The 11,998-nt window shown below is 53.3% G+C and overlaps 1 long non-coding RNA gene across 6 annotated transcripts; it reads right to left on the bottom strand.

Annotated features, from left to right (window-relative positions):
- Window positions 1-3,365: 3,365 nt before the first annotated feature.
- Window positions 3,366-11,753, bottom strand: Gm33199. Of its 6 annotated transcripts, XR_388111.4 has the most exons (3): window positions 11,545-11,744; window positions 6,025-6,294; window positions 3,366-5,129 (listed from the first exon to the last, which is right to left on the bottom strand). It is a non-coding gene; the product is annotated as a predicted gene, 33199 (long non-coding RNA). The 6 variants fall into 6 exon arrangements; XR_388109.3 differs by having other exon boundaries at window positions 3,366-6,294; window positions 11,515-11,753; XR_388110.4 differs by having other exon boundaries at window positions 3,366-6,291; window positions 11,545-11,749.
- Between the last annotated feature and the right edge of the window lie 245 nt (window positions 11,754-11,998).

Here is an 11,998-nt window from a genome sequence, read left to right as displayed (position 1 = left end):
CCCACCCTTTTCTAGAGCTGGTTATGGTAACACACCTGGACCCCTCACCGTAATTCCTGTTTTCGTGCCAGCTGCACTCATGGAAGGCCTCACACACATGGTCTCGGGCCTCAGACTTGGAGAGAAGCAGAGGAAGTGGGCAAGGGCAGGCGGGGAGTCATGAAGCATGCTGGGATGGCAGACACTTGGCCACAAGGAGGTTGGCAAAGAAGAGGGCACTTGTGTCAGGCACAGTGACCAACTGTAGCACTCTACGGTAGTGAGTGCCGAGGCACAGCCTCACAGGCTCAGTGAATATCTTCCTGCTTCACTGCAGAACAGTCCAGAAACACAGTCACTGGCCAGCAGAAGCTGCCTGTGAGAGTGATCTCAAGGATGGAAAGTAGAGAAGAGGTGAGAGACATGTCACACACACAGAGGTGAATGTCAGTCACACACAGCGCAAAGTGAATGTCACACACACCACAGAGAAACACCACTCTGCCGGCGGCCAGGGTCTGAGCCGAGGCTCTGTCCTCGAAGCTTCGGAGGCTGTGAGGAACAAGGGCTCCTCAGGACCTGGGTTCAGAGGGTGATGGAGCAGTTGGAAGGTCTCAGCAGAGACCCTGCAAGGTGAGATTGAGGAGTAGACAGACACAGAGGATACAGTTCAGATACGGCACCCACGTGGGCCAGGGGTAGAATTGACAGAGAAGATGCAAAGGATGCTGGGAGCTCTACAATACACATTACCTGCTGTGTGTCTCCATGTCACAAAAAAACAAACAAATACCTCCATACTCTGGTATGAATGTCGTCTGCAGCTGGGACATAAAATGAGAAGGAAGAGGACCAGGAGGTGGACATACACAAGTGCATTCTGGGAGAGACCTCCAGCATCACTCTGTCCACCCCCTCATCTTAAAATGGGAAACCAGAATCGAAGGGCTCTTGTATTGACAGCCACCAGCAACAGACCCAGTCCCTCTGTCTGGTCCCAGTCTGATGGCATCTGTCCAGTGGTAAAATCAGGCTTCTCACTGTGCCCAGTGACACCCACCCCACACCGTCATTTTCCTCTCGCTTGCTGTGTAAAATTAACTGGGCCATGAGTTTCAGAAAAGCACACCTGTTGCCTCCTTCAGTGGCAAGAAAAAGAAACCAGCAGGGACTTTCCTGCCAGCCGGCCCGGGTGGGTGAGAGGCAGGCAGGGTGCAGGGTGGAGGGTTGCACCTCTCTGTGGGACAGAAGGAAGGTCCCTGGGACATTTGCCATCTGTCACATGTGTGCTGCGTCCCTCACACGTGAATCTCTGTGCTTCGTGCTGAAGTGTGACACAGGAGCCAAAACAAAAACAAACAAAAAAAAATGCAGATTCTAAGCATGGCTCAGCACATAGTAGGTAGCCACAGTGTCCTCTGCACAGTCCATAGCAACAGTGTCCTCTGCACACAGTAGGTAGCAATAGTGTCCTCTGTACACAGTAGGTAGCCACAGCATCCTCTGCGCACTGTAGGTGGCAACAGTGACCTCTGCACACAGTAGGTGGCAACAGTGTCCTCTGAGCACAGTAGATAGCATAGTGTCCTCTATGCACAGTAGGTAGCACAGTGTCCTATGCGCACAGTAGGTGGCAACATGTCCTCTGCACACAATAGATAGCAAGTGTCTTCTGTGCACAGTAGGTAGGCACAGTGTCCTCTGTGCACAGTAGGTAGCAACAGCACCAAAGAGAGAACCAGAGGAACAGGTGGCATCAGCCAGAATCCCTTTCTGTCTCCACCACAGACGACCAGATTAAAGTCGAAGCCCCCCAAGCCTTCCCCCATGTCTCCCAGCACACGGGTCTGTCTCTTCTCTCTTCCAGATCCCATGACATGTGGTCACATGAGTGATACTAAGTTGCATTTCTGTAGATTAAAGGAAAAAAAAACACAATATAAGCAGTCTGGTCACAGCCCAGTGGCAGGTGCCTGGTGCTGCTGTTCCCGCTGGGAGCAGGAGGAACATGGGTTGAGTGGCTTTCTGCCCCGCACTGTATGTATTGAAAGCTACTACCTGTGGCATCACTGCCCCAACTGTAGGACCACCCACTCGACATGGAGGTGGCAAGTCCCAGTGACCCTGTGAGGTTTCCTGGGAAAAGATACCCAAGATCACAACTCTGGGGTCATTTCTTTGACAGACCTGTCTCCTGGACTTTCTCCACAGGCCCCAGAGGCTGCACATCCAAGGTTAAGACAGCCAGACAGCCAGGCAGCTGAGGAAACTTGGGGAAGAGGAGAGCCGGAGTGACCAGCAGAGGGCGCTGCTGCCCTTGGCATCCTCCAGGCCACACTACCAGGCTGGCCTCCTAAGGCTCCTGCTCAGACCACAGTCTGAGGCACACATAGAGGCACACAACCTGGGATTGGCATGAGTCCACAGACAGGCTGATGGTAGCGGTGGGGAGGGGGGGTCACAGGAATTAGCTGGGCAGAAAAGAGGTCTCTGCATACCCCAGGATAGGAGACTGGTGAGGCACAGACCCTGGAGTAAGACTGTCCCCAGTGCTCCCCAGCCGGTGTCCTCACCAAGCATTTGCCTGAGACTCACCCTGTCTTTATGGCCTCGCCCCAGTTATCATCTGGACTTTGTGACATACTGCCAGGGTCAGAGAGAAAATGAAAACGAAAAAGAAAAAGAAAGCTGGGCAAGAACTTGCCACAGAGGCCAAGGCCAGCCACCCCTGTTAGCCGTCCCTTTATCCGATGCGATAAGCACTGATTGATTATGACCAGACTGGCTTGGAGGAAAGCCCTGAGAACAGAGGTCAGAGGTCAGACCCTTGTCCCCTTCCCTTCCCACCATGACAAAGAGCTCACGTATCATCCCCTGTCACTCAACAGTTGATGAGCACATCTGTGTCCAGGGGCATGTGAGTCAGGGGACTGACAGCCATACGGCCAGAGCCTCATACCTTGGGAACAACCCCATTCCCACCCTCCGTCGCCAGCACACACTGAAGGAACTTTAATGTTCACACAGCAAATCCAGCCTCCATTTCTCTGGGCATCTCTCAGCGTTTTGTTTTGTCTTTCAGTTTTAAACGGCAAGCGAGCAGGACTGCCTTGGACCAAACTCTGACAGCTCTCACTGTCTCTATTAATCTCACCTAGTCAACTCCGGGGCATGGCGAGGGCCACAGTTACTAGGCCAGGCATGGTACCCGCTCTCCACCAAGGAACCTCCACTCCACAAAGAAGAAAGGGGGACCCCAACTCTCAGGAGCTCTCCCAGGTCACTTAGACAGTTAACTGTGGGGGGAACCTGCTAGAACAAGTTAGGGTTCAGTCACACCAATCCACCCAACTACCCCCAGGATTTCTAGGCACCCAGGTATGGGAGAAGGTTCTAGAAAAATGTATATTTTTTCCATTAATCCTCCAAGATGACTTCAGAGAGGACAGTGCTTCAGGCTTTATGGCCCTGTGAATGTGGGAGCTGAAGGTGTCCCCAAAGAGCAGAGGAATATCCCCTCGCCCCATGTCAAGACAGGTGGCTCGCCTTCAACTTCATGCTCTTTCTGTTTGTTTTGTTTCTCAGACTCATCCATTACATTTGGATTTTTCTATCCTCAGAGGTGACCAGATATGTTTCTCAAAGCCATGAGTCAGAGAGAAGCATGGCCCGCATGAGCCATTCATATCCCAAAGCCACAACATGTCCGATGCTTTTCCTGGGGGTAGCCTTGGGGGAAACTTTTCTAAAAAGAAGAAAAAAAAATCCTGCATTTCAAAGTGAGAACAGGAGAGACTTGAGTTACCTCAGTAAGGCCCAGGCCTCCTGTCCAAACAGGGAATGGATCAGGGTTGTCCAGCCCTGTCCCCAACGCCATACAACTGGGCTTCACTCTCTGCCGGCCCAGGAACATAGAAAGGACTTATCCAGTGGTGAGATCTGTGTGAGGGGAGCCAGCCAGCCCCGCAGTGTGCACAGTGGGACAAAGACTTCCATTCCTTTACTCAAGAGCCAGGCAGGCTGTGCGAGCTGCCCCGCTCCACGGAGTCTGGGGTGGCTGAGAAAGGAACAGCAGATGTAAAAAGCCCAGGCTATGCCAGGCTCTTGGCAGTCACCAGCTTGCTAGGAGCAATTTCTCTGGCGAGGGGGATCGGAGCTGGCCCCTCTCTGCCACAGTGACATTCACTCCCTTCCTCCAGGCCTCAGTTTCCCTGTCTGGGACCAGGATGGTAATAATACCATTTGCTCATTGAGGCAGGTCATCTGTGAGTGTAAACACCAGCTCGTCCCCACAAGAGGCCAGTACAGGTAGGGAAACTGAGACAGGTCCTGTGGCAGCGAGGAGCAGAGATGGAATTTGAACCTGCAGCTCCAGACCCCCAAGCTTCAAGCCAGCTGCTTCCTGGGGACTTGGGTGGTGGGTTGCCTCCTGCATTGAGTTGGTTCACTAGGCAACAGATGTCAAGCCAGGAATATGACAGGGGTGGGTTATGATAGGGTGACATGCCAGGCCACCTCTCCAGGACACAAGGCAATGTGTTTGTGAGGAGAGTCTGCACCTGACCTCTGCAGAAGATACTGGGGAAACCAGCCCCTTGCCTCTCCAGAGAAATAGAAAGAATAAAGACCCCAAGCTACTGGCCACAGGCCATCCAGCCTCAAGTCTGAATGCGGGGGCCTCGGTGTCCTGAAGTGACATGGGCATAGGGTCCTAAATGAGGCGGAATTCGGTCCTCGGCACACCCCACCTCTGTGAGTGACCAGTACCCAGACAGCTTCGAAGACCTAAGAATATCCTGTTATTCTATGTGTACAGGGCTTGCCCCTGTGTTCCTAGGAAGGTAAAGAACTAAGATAGTCATGCTATATCCAGGGTACAGGGTGGCCCTTGTACCTCTAGTGAGAAAACTCAGTCGCAGGAGTCCCCGAAGCTGGAGAGTAGCCACGAGTGGACCCCAGAACAGACCTGAAGATCCAAACATCATGACTGGCACTCTTCCATGTAGAGCCACCGTCAGGTGTGTAATTCATTCCGTAGGCATGGACCAGGACCGTCCCACTTCAGGATGGACGGGGCTGTGCTGGAGACAGGCATCATGCCTACCCCACAGCCTGTGCCCCATTGCAGTGTCAGCCTACAGATCAGGAAGCTGAAACAGGCACCACAGAAAAAAAGCTCTGGGACACTGCTGAGCCAGCCCCAGCGGGGCCACAGAGCAGAGACCTTGTCCTTTCAGATGGTCAGAGGGCCTGGCTTGTGAGAGCCTCCCTGAGCGCTGCCTCAGACGACTACAGGCATCGTATGATGGCTTCCTCCCTGCTCTTAGCTGCATCCTGTCTCCTACCTCATCACTCAGTCCAGAGGTAGAGACCCTTCCAGACGGCCCAGGGAGGACACTGGCCAGAGGAGTCAGGAGCCTCAGTGGGCCAAAGGCAGAGGAGAGCAGCAGGGATGTGGGCAGGAGTGTGGGGACTGCTGGCAGTACTGCCTTGGCACTCTGGGCTTATCCCTACATCCGCCATCTTTCTTGGGTGCTGTGTGACCTCAGACAATTAACTATGCCTCTCTTAACTTCAGGCTCTGCCTCTGAACCCTGAGACAGAACAGACTCACAGGAATGGGGCTCCCACACTGTCTGGGGCTCAGAATAGAGCCCAGTATACAGCAAGAACCCGTCAGTGACCGTTATTCCCTTACCACCCCGTCCCTCCCAACACACGGCCACATGTGCCTCCCTGCCCCACACAGCCGCACGACCCGCCACCTCTCTGCCTGTGCCAAGAAGAGTGGGCCAGGCAGTGAGGACAACACCAGGGCAGGTCCCTATTGCTCAACAGGGCTATGCCGGGGGCTCAACGGTCAGGACCTGCTGCCGGAGCCCAGGCCTCGCCGCCGGCCTCTGGCGGCCACAGGCTTTTAATATTTTAGAGAAGTTGCCTTCAGCCCACTTCCTCTCCCTCAGATTCGTCCTCTTTGGGTGGGTTCTCATCCCCAGTGTTCCCAGCTCCTTAGGGGGCCATGCAAGGTCACAGGGGGGCACTGACACAGTCAGATGAGGATACCAATTCACCATCCGGGCTCACATCAGCGCCCAGGCCACTTGCTTAGATGAGAGCATCCTGCAGGCCTGTGTTAGTCCACACCAATGCCCTGCTTGCTTTTTCTGCCACCTCCATCTTTCCTCTGTGAAGTATCAGCCCAACCACCTGTCGAGACAACGGTCCCTCTCTCTGCAGGCAGGTGTCCCCACTCCTAGACACGTGACGCAGGATGCTCCAAGCCACACAAGCAGATCCGTGTGATGGTTTCACCTGCTGGTGTGAAAACAAGACAACCTTCTTCTCAATGCCTCCCACTTCCAAAGCTAAAATCCCACTGAGCTACGGGCCCAACACAGCCTTCTCCAATTTGAGCAATGACTTGGGAATGGCTCAGCAAAGGGTGGGCCAAGGGCTTGGGGGACTCAGCCACATGATATGCCTGGACATGACTCAGGAAGCACAAACTGACCTCAGCCTCACGGGGAGTCCAGCCCTTTTCAGGAGGGAGGCCAGGTACAAAGTAGTGTGAGTATGGGGGCGTGGCGGAGGGGCAGTTCACACTACAGTTCTGTCTTCTCTGTCCTCCTAAATGCATCAGGTCCCTACTGCAGGCCCAGCACAGCCCCTTGGAGAGAATTCACATGTGTCCTCCCACAGATCTAGGGTTCAGAAATCCCAGGCCTTACTGGTCTCAGTCTAGCTGTGGGCAGACTCTGGAACATGCCCTGGTTTCTGCAGCCTGTGGCCCCTGCCTCCACCTTCCAAACCCACACCAGGGCATCCCAAGCATGGCATCCTCCAGTCTTTCTCCGACTCCACCCTACCTGCTTCATGTGAGTGAGGGATCTGTAATAGCACGGGCCACGGGGACAACCCAGGATATGTTCCCCTTCCGAGGCTTCCACGTAACAATGTCTGTGGACGGCACCTTTGAGCAGGGGCATCTCAGGAGTTGGGGGAGCATTATCGTGCTAACCACACTAACCCCAGGAAACTTACCGGTTCTCTCCGACATCTCCCCCTCCTCTAACATTTGAGCAGTGGTGGTGGAGGTGACGGTGGCAGCCATGATCATGGTGGTGAGGGTGTGGATGATGCCGGTGATGATGGTGGTACTAGTGGTGGTGATAGTGATGATGATGGTGGTGGTGGTGGTTGTGATGAGGTAGAAAAGGAGGAGGAGGATGGTGGTAATGTGGCAGTGATGATGCCAGTGATGATGGTGGTGGCGGTGATGAGGAGGAGGCTGACACATCCCCACCCTGCTGGGGTGTATTGGGGGAACTGAGTGTATGTCTAGTCACACAACTGACTGGACAATATAGCACATGCCACACATGAGTCTGTGGCATATAAACATAGAACATGACAGTCCTTCATGGGCCTTCAGAGGAAACCATGTCTCCACCATGACATTAAAAGACTTCAATGTCAGTAGTGTACACAGTGGGGTCTCCTGCTGGGCAGCAGGGGCAGGTAGAATAGATTGAGTCATGTCACCCCATGATCCCGTCGCTCTCCTCCCAAAGCTTTCTGACTCCTTGCATGCACCAAGCTCTTTTCACCCGGAGGCCATCTTCCTGCTCTTTCCAGCTGGCCTTTGCCCATCCCCCAGCCTCCAGACACACACACTGGTCAGTGAGGACAAGTCTGCTCCTGACCAGCTTGAGCCCAAGAGCATGGCTGACTCTTGACTCTTGGCTCCATCTCAAATCTGTCAGAAGATACTGCAAGAAGCTCTGCACTCTGAGAGGGTGGCCAAGTGGAATTTAGCATCACGTAAAATGCAGGGACATGAGAGTTCATTGGTCAGGAGCTGGAGCGACAGCCAGCTGTTAAGGGCTCCTCGTGCTCCTGCGAAGGAGCCGACTTTGGTTCCTCAAAAACCCATGTAAGGCACAGGCAAGCATATCACGGGGCAGTGTACGCCTCTCACCATACTGTTAAATGACATTGATCCTGCAATCATCAAAGGCCAAGATTCTAATCTCATAGTGAAAAATTCAGAGAGGCAGTCCAGGCTGCCAGGCAAGACAGCTGGCACGTGACCTGGTGCTCTGGTCTCTACCAAGCATCCAGATGGCCAGCCATGGGGCGGTGACAGCGCACACCTTTAATCCCAGCACTCAGAATGCAGAGGCAGGAAGATCTCTAAGTTCAAAGCCAGCCTGGTCTACAGAGTGAGTTCCAGGACATCCAGGGTTACACAGAGAAACCCTGTCTCAAAAGAACAAAAAAAGAAAAACAAGAAAGAAAAAAGGAAAAGAAAAAGAAACCAGATAGCCTCTCAGGGCCCTGTGAAGCTTGGTCCCCATGAGTGCTAGCAGGACACTGGGCCAGCAGAGTGATCTGTGCACGGCTATCAGTTCAGGATGAGGCATGACTTTTAATTTAGTTAGCACATGCACCATAGGGAGCAGAGGTTACCCTCAACTGTGTTCTTCAGGACCTTAGGAGACAGGGTTTCCTGCTGAACCTGACTAGCAATCAGGCCATCGAGCCCCTGAAATCCTCCTGTCTCTGCCTGGCCAAGGCTTTGATTGTAAGTACATCTTACCACACACACACACACACACACACACACACACACACACACACACACACCTTTTCACATGGGTTCTAGAAAGCAAACTCAGGCCTCTGTGCTCACAAGGTAAGCATTTGGCGAGCTAAGCCATCTCCCCAGCCACAGGCCTGGATTTGAACCTCACACAGAGCCAGCACATTTAACAGACACACAGGCCTGGCCTGCTCTTCTGCCCTCCAAATAAGATTAAAAATCTTCATCCACACGGAAACTTTTCCAAGAGGGCAAGAAAAAGGACCCTCCAAGAAAAATGACTCTCAGCAGGGATGCAGGCTGGACAGAGCGGTATACAGATCTCCCTCAGCAATGAAGCAGGGACCTGGGTCTCTAAGACTCATATCAGTAGGCCAAGAGGGACCCCCATGCCAGGGACCAGCTCCAGCATGACCTGTTGAGTGACACATGGCGCCTGTGTCTGTTTGTACTTTGCCTTCAACATTCCTCAAGGTGAAAGAGGCTTGATGACTGGGGACGTGGTGGGCTGGTATTGCCTTGCCTTCTTAATCAAAGTGCAAACATTCCTATAGGAATCGCTCTAGGGCAGAGGCCAGGGGTGGCAGAGAACATCAGGGAGCGCTAAGAACAAAGCCCTGGGCTTCCTGCTGGCGGGTCCCCAGGGTGCCCCCAGGATGGCATGCAGAGCAATGTGTTGTGACACTCCAGAGTGGGCAGGGCACACACCCAGGGGTCAAGTTTGGTTTTTCATGTGACCTTGAGAACTCTTGTCTTGGATCCTTTCATAACAGGGCTGCAAACATTCCCACCAACGGTCCCTGGGTATTTTAGGAAACACTGTAAACACCATGCTTTTACAACTGTGCTGCTCTTTAAAACACTTTTTTTTCCAGTATTACTCTTTTGCAGAATAACTGTTTTCGCGCAGACATAGAAGCGGGTGAACTCTCTGGGAATCACCATCACCCCCCCCCCAATTAAAAAGGTTCCTGCTGGTGGCATGAGGAAACCAGATGACCCAGGAGACCACCGCTTGGGGTGTGATCCCTCTGGGAAGACCTAGCTCAAACCGGTCACACACTTCCCCTGTCAGGGTCTCAGGCTCAATGTCCAATAAATGCTCCAGCATGCCTGCCCCATCTCATTTCCTGTGACAAGAAAGAGTCACCACGGAAAGGGTCCCCAGACACAAGGATTCCCCCTTCCCTGGAGGCATGAGCCCCAAGCCCAGAGCTCTGCTAGGGCCAGCTACACTCAAGCCAGCCTCACTGGAGAAAGCCCGGCTACGAAACTAAAGATCCCTCAGGATGCAAAGCCATGGGTGGTGGACACAGGGGACCTGGGATGCCTTATAAACTGCTAGCTCATGAGCTATGAGCATCTATTGCACACTCATCTATTGGATCTATTGCAAGAGCTACTGACAAGTCTGAGCATAGGGAAGATGTCCACCTCTGCCTTTGCAGTTTTAAAAATTTTTATAGTACACTGCCCTCTCTCTGGAGGGTGCATGCTCACACATGTGTATGTATACACAGGTACTTGTGTATACATGTGCGTGTGCGTGTGTGTGTGTGTATGCACGTGAATACAGAGGTCACCTCAAATGTTATCCCTCAGGAGTCACTTGTTTTTTCAAGACAAGATCTCTCACCAGGACTTGAAACTAGCTAAGTAAGCTAGCTGGGCTGGCTAGCCAAGTCACCTCTGGGATCCACCTGTCTCTGCCTCCCCAGAACTAGGAACAGGGGTAGATTTCAACCACACACGGTCAGTAGGGAGAGCTGAAACAAAGACACTGTCCCTCTAACCCCACAGAGTTTGCCACATCATCTCCCAAGTAGCAAAGAGCCAGTGGCTCCTACAGTGCCTAGCCTCCCTGTGTGCCTGCTGCCTCCTCACGGTCCCTGAAGTTAACCCTGGGGGCGAGGGAAGTAAGGACATCATCTCTTCCACTGCCTGTGAGGAGAAACACACGCAGACAGGAGATGGTGGAGCTCTGGAAGGACAGTGGACAAAGACAGGACAATAGGGTACAGGGGAGCAGGGTGTCACACCTCAGGAAGTCACCTCCCCTGCATAAGGCTAACTCCACAGATCGGGACCTCAGCGAGCCTCCCCGGGTAAGTTAGAAACAGCCACAGACCCATGTCCAGCCACACTGGACGGGAAGAACCAGGCAGGAGGCTGCATCATTGCTGCAGAAACCTGTATGCTTTGGTGATTTCTTAAGGAGAGAGAAAGTAATCCCAAACTGTCCCCCCTGCCGGCCATCCAAGGTCTCTGCTCTCAGACTGTAACTGGCCACCAGCCCCACCCACCAACTCCCCGTTGCAGGCTAAAGCTGGAAGGACCCACAGAGAGAAGCGAGGCTTTGCCGTGACCCAGTGCTGAAGGCCTTAGGCAAGGATCTCACCCTTTGGCAAGCATGGGGCATATCTAGTCATCCTGTCCTGGGCACTGAGGTCTAGGCTTCACCTCAGTGACTCTGACCATGACCTTCCCTGCTTCCCATGGGACAGCATGTGTTGTTTGCTGTGGGAAGCCTTTGAGAGCCAGGTACCTCACCTGGAGGCTTTTCCTCATAGACTGGTGGCTCTCACCCTCACCCTATGTTATAACTGCGATGCTCAGAAACCTGCCCCCATCTTCATAGAATCCAAATGCAGATAGCTGTGATTTCTGTGGGGATCAAGAGCAGCAGAGCTGACTGGAGCACACCGGTCACTCCAGTTATCAGCTGCTGTGCCTGGTACAGAGGTCACACACAGCAGCCATACAGTCCCTTCCTGCCCTGCTGCTCCACATATACTCCAAGCATGTGTAACTGCCACCCCCTGCCTCCCTGCAGGCTGGGCGTTACACCTGGCTCAGTAGTCCTGAAACCCACTGTGAGCCTTGACCCAGAGGAAGCACAGACCCTACAGAGAAGCATTTCTTCCCAACCTCACCTGGCCCCACTTTATCCTGCTGGCCCTCACCTCTGCTGTGTCTATTCCAGCTGGGACATTTGAGTCCTCCACGGGACCACCCTTTAGCCTCAGCATTCAAGACTGAGCTACTGTCAGTGTGACTCAAACCCTACTGAAACTTTGGCCATTGGGGTCAGCTTGGACACCCACTGTGACTTCTGTCATCGGTGTCACCTCTGTCATTCACAGTGACCCAGGCTGTGAGTGTCACCTCCACCACCCAGTGTGACCTCAGCTGTCAGTCTCACCTCCAGCACCCGCTGTGACGTCAGTGGTCAGTGTCACCCCTGGTACTTATTGTGACCTTGGTCATCAGTGTCACCTCCACCACCCACTGTGACCTCATTTGCAGGGGTCATCTGTGACACCTGCTCAGATCTTGCTTTCCTGCCACCCCGCTCCCCACTTTTAACCACACCCACATGCACCAGTTAACTGTGGTGTGAGTCTTTCTTGCTGGTTA

Source organism: Mus musculus, chromosome 8 (genome assembly GCF_000001635.26).
Source record: "Mus musculus strain C57BL/6J chromosome 8, GRCm38.p6 C57BL/6J".
NCBI classification, from domain to species: domain Eukaryota; kingdom Metazoa; phylum Chordata; class Mammalia; order Rodentia; family Muridae; genus Mus; species Mus musculus.
The sequence above is the reverse complement of the archived record's forward strand: the minus strand, read 5'-3'. Positions and strand labels throughout refer to the sequence as shown.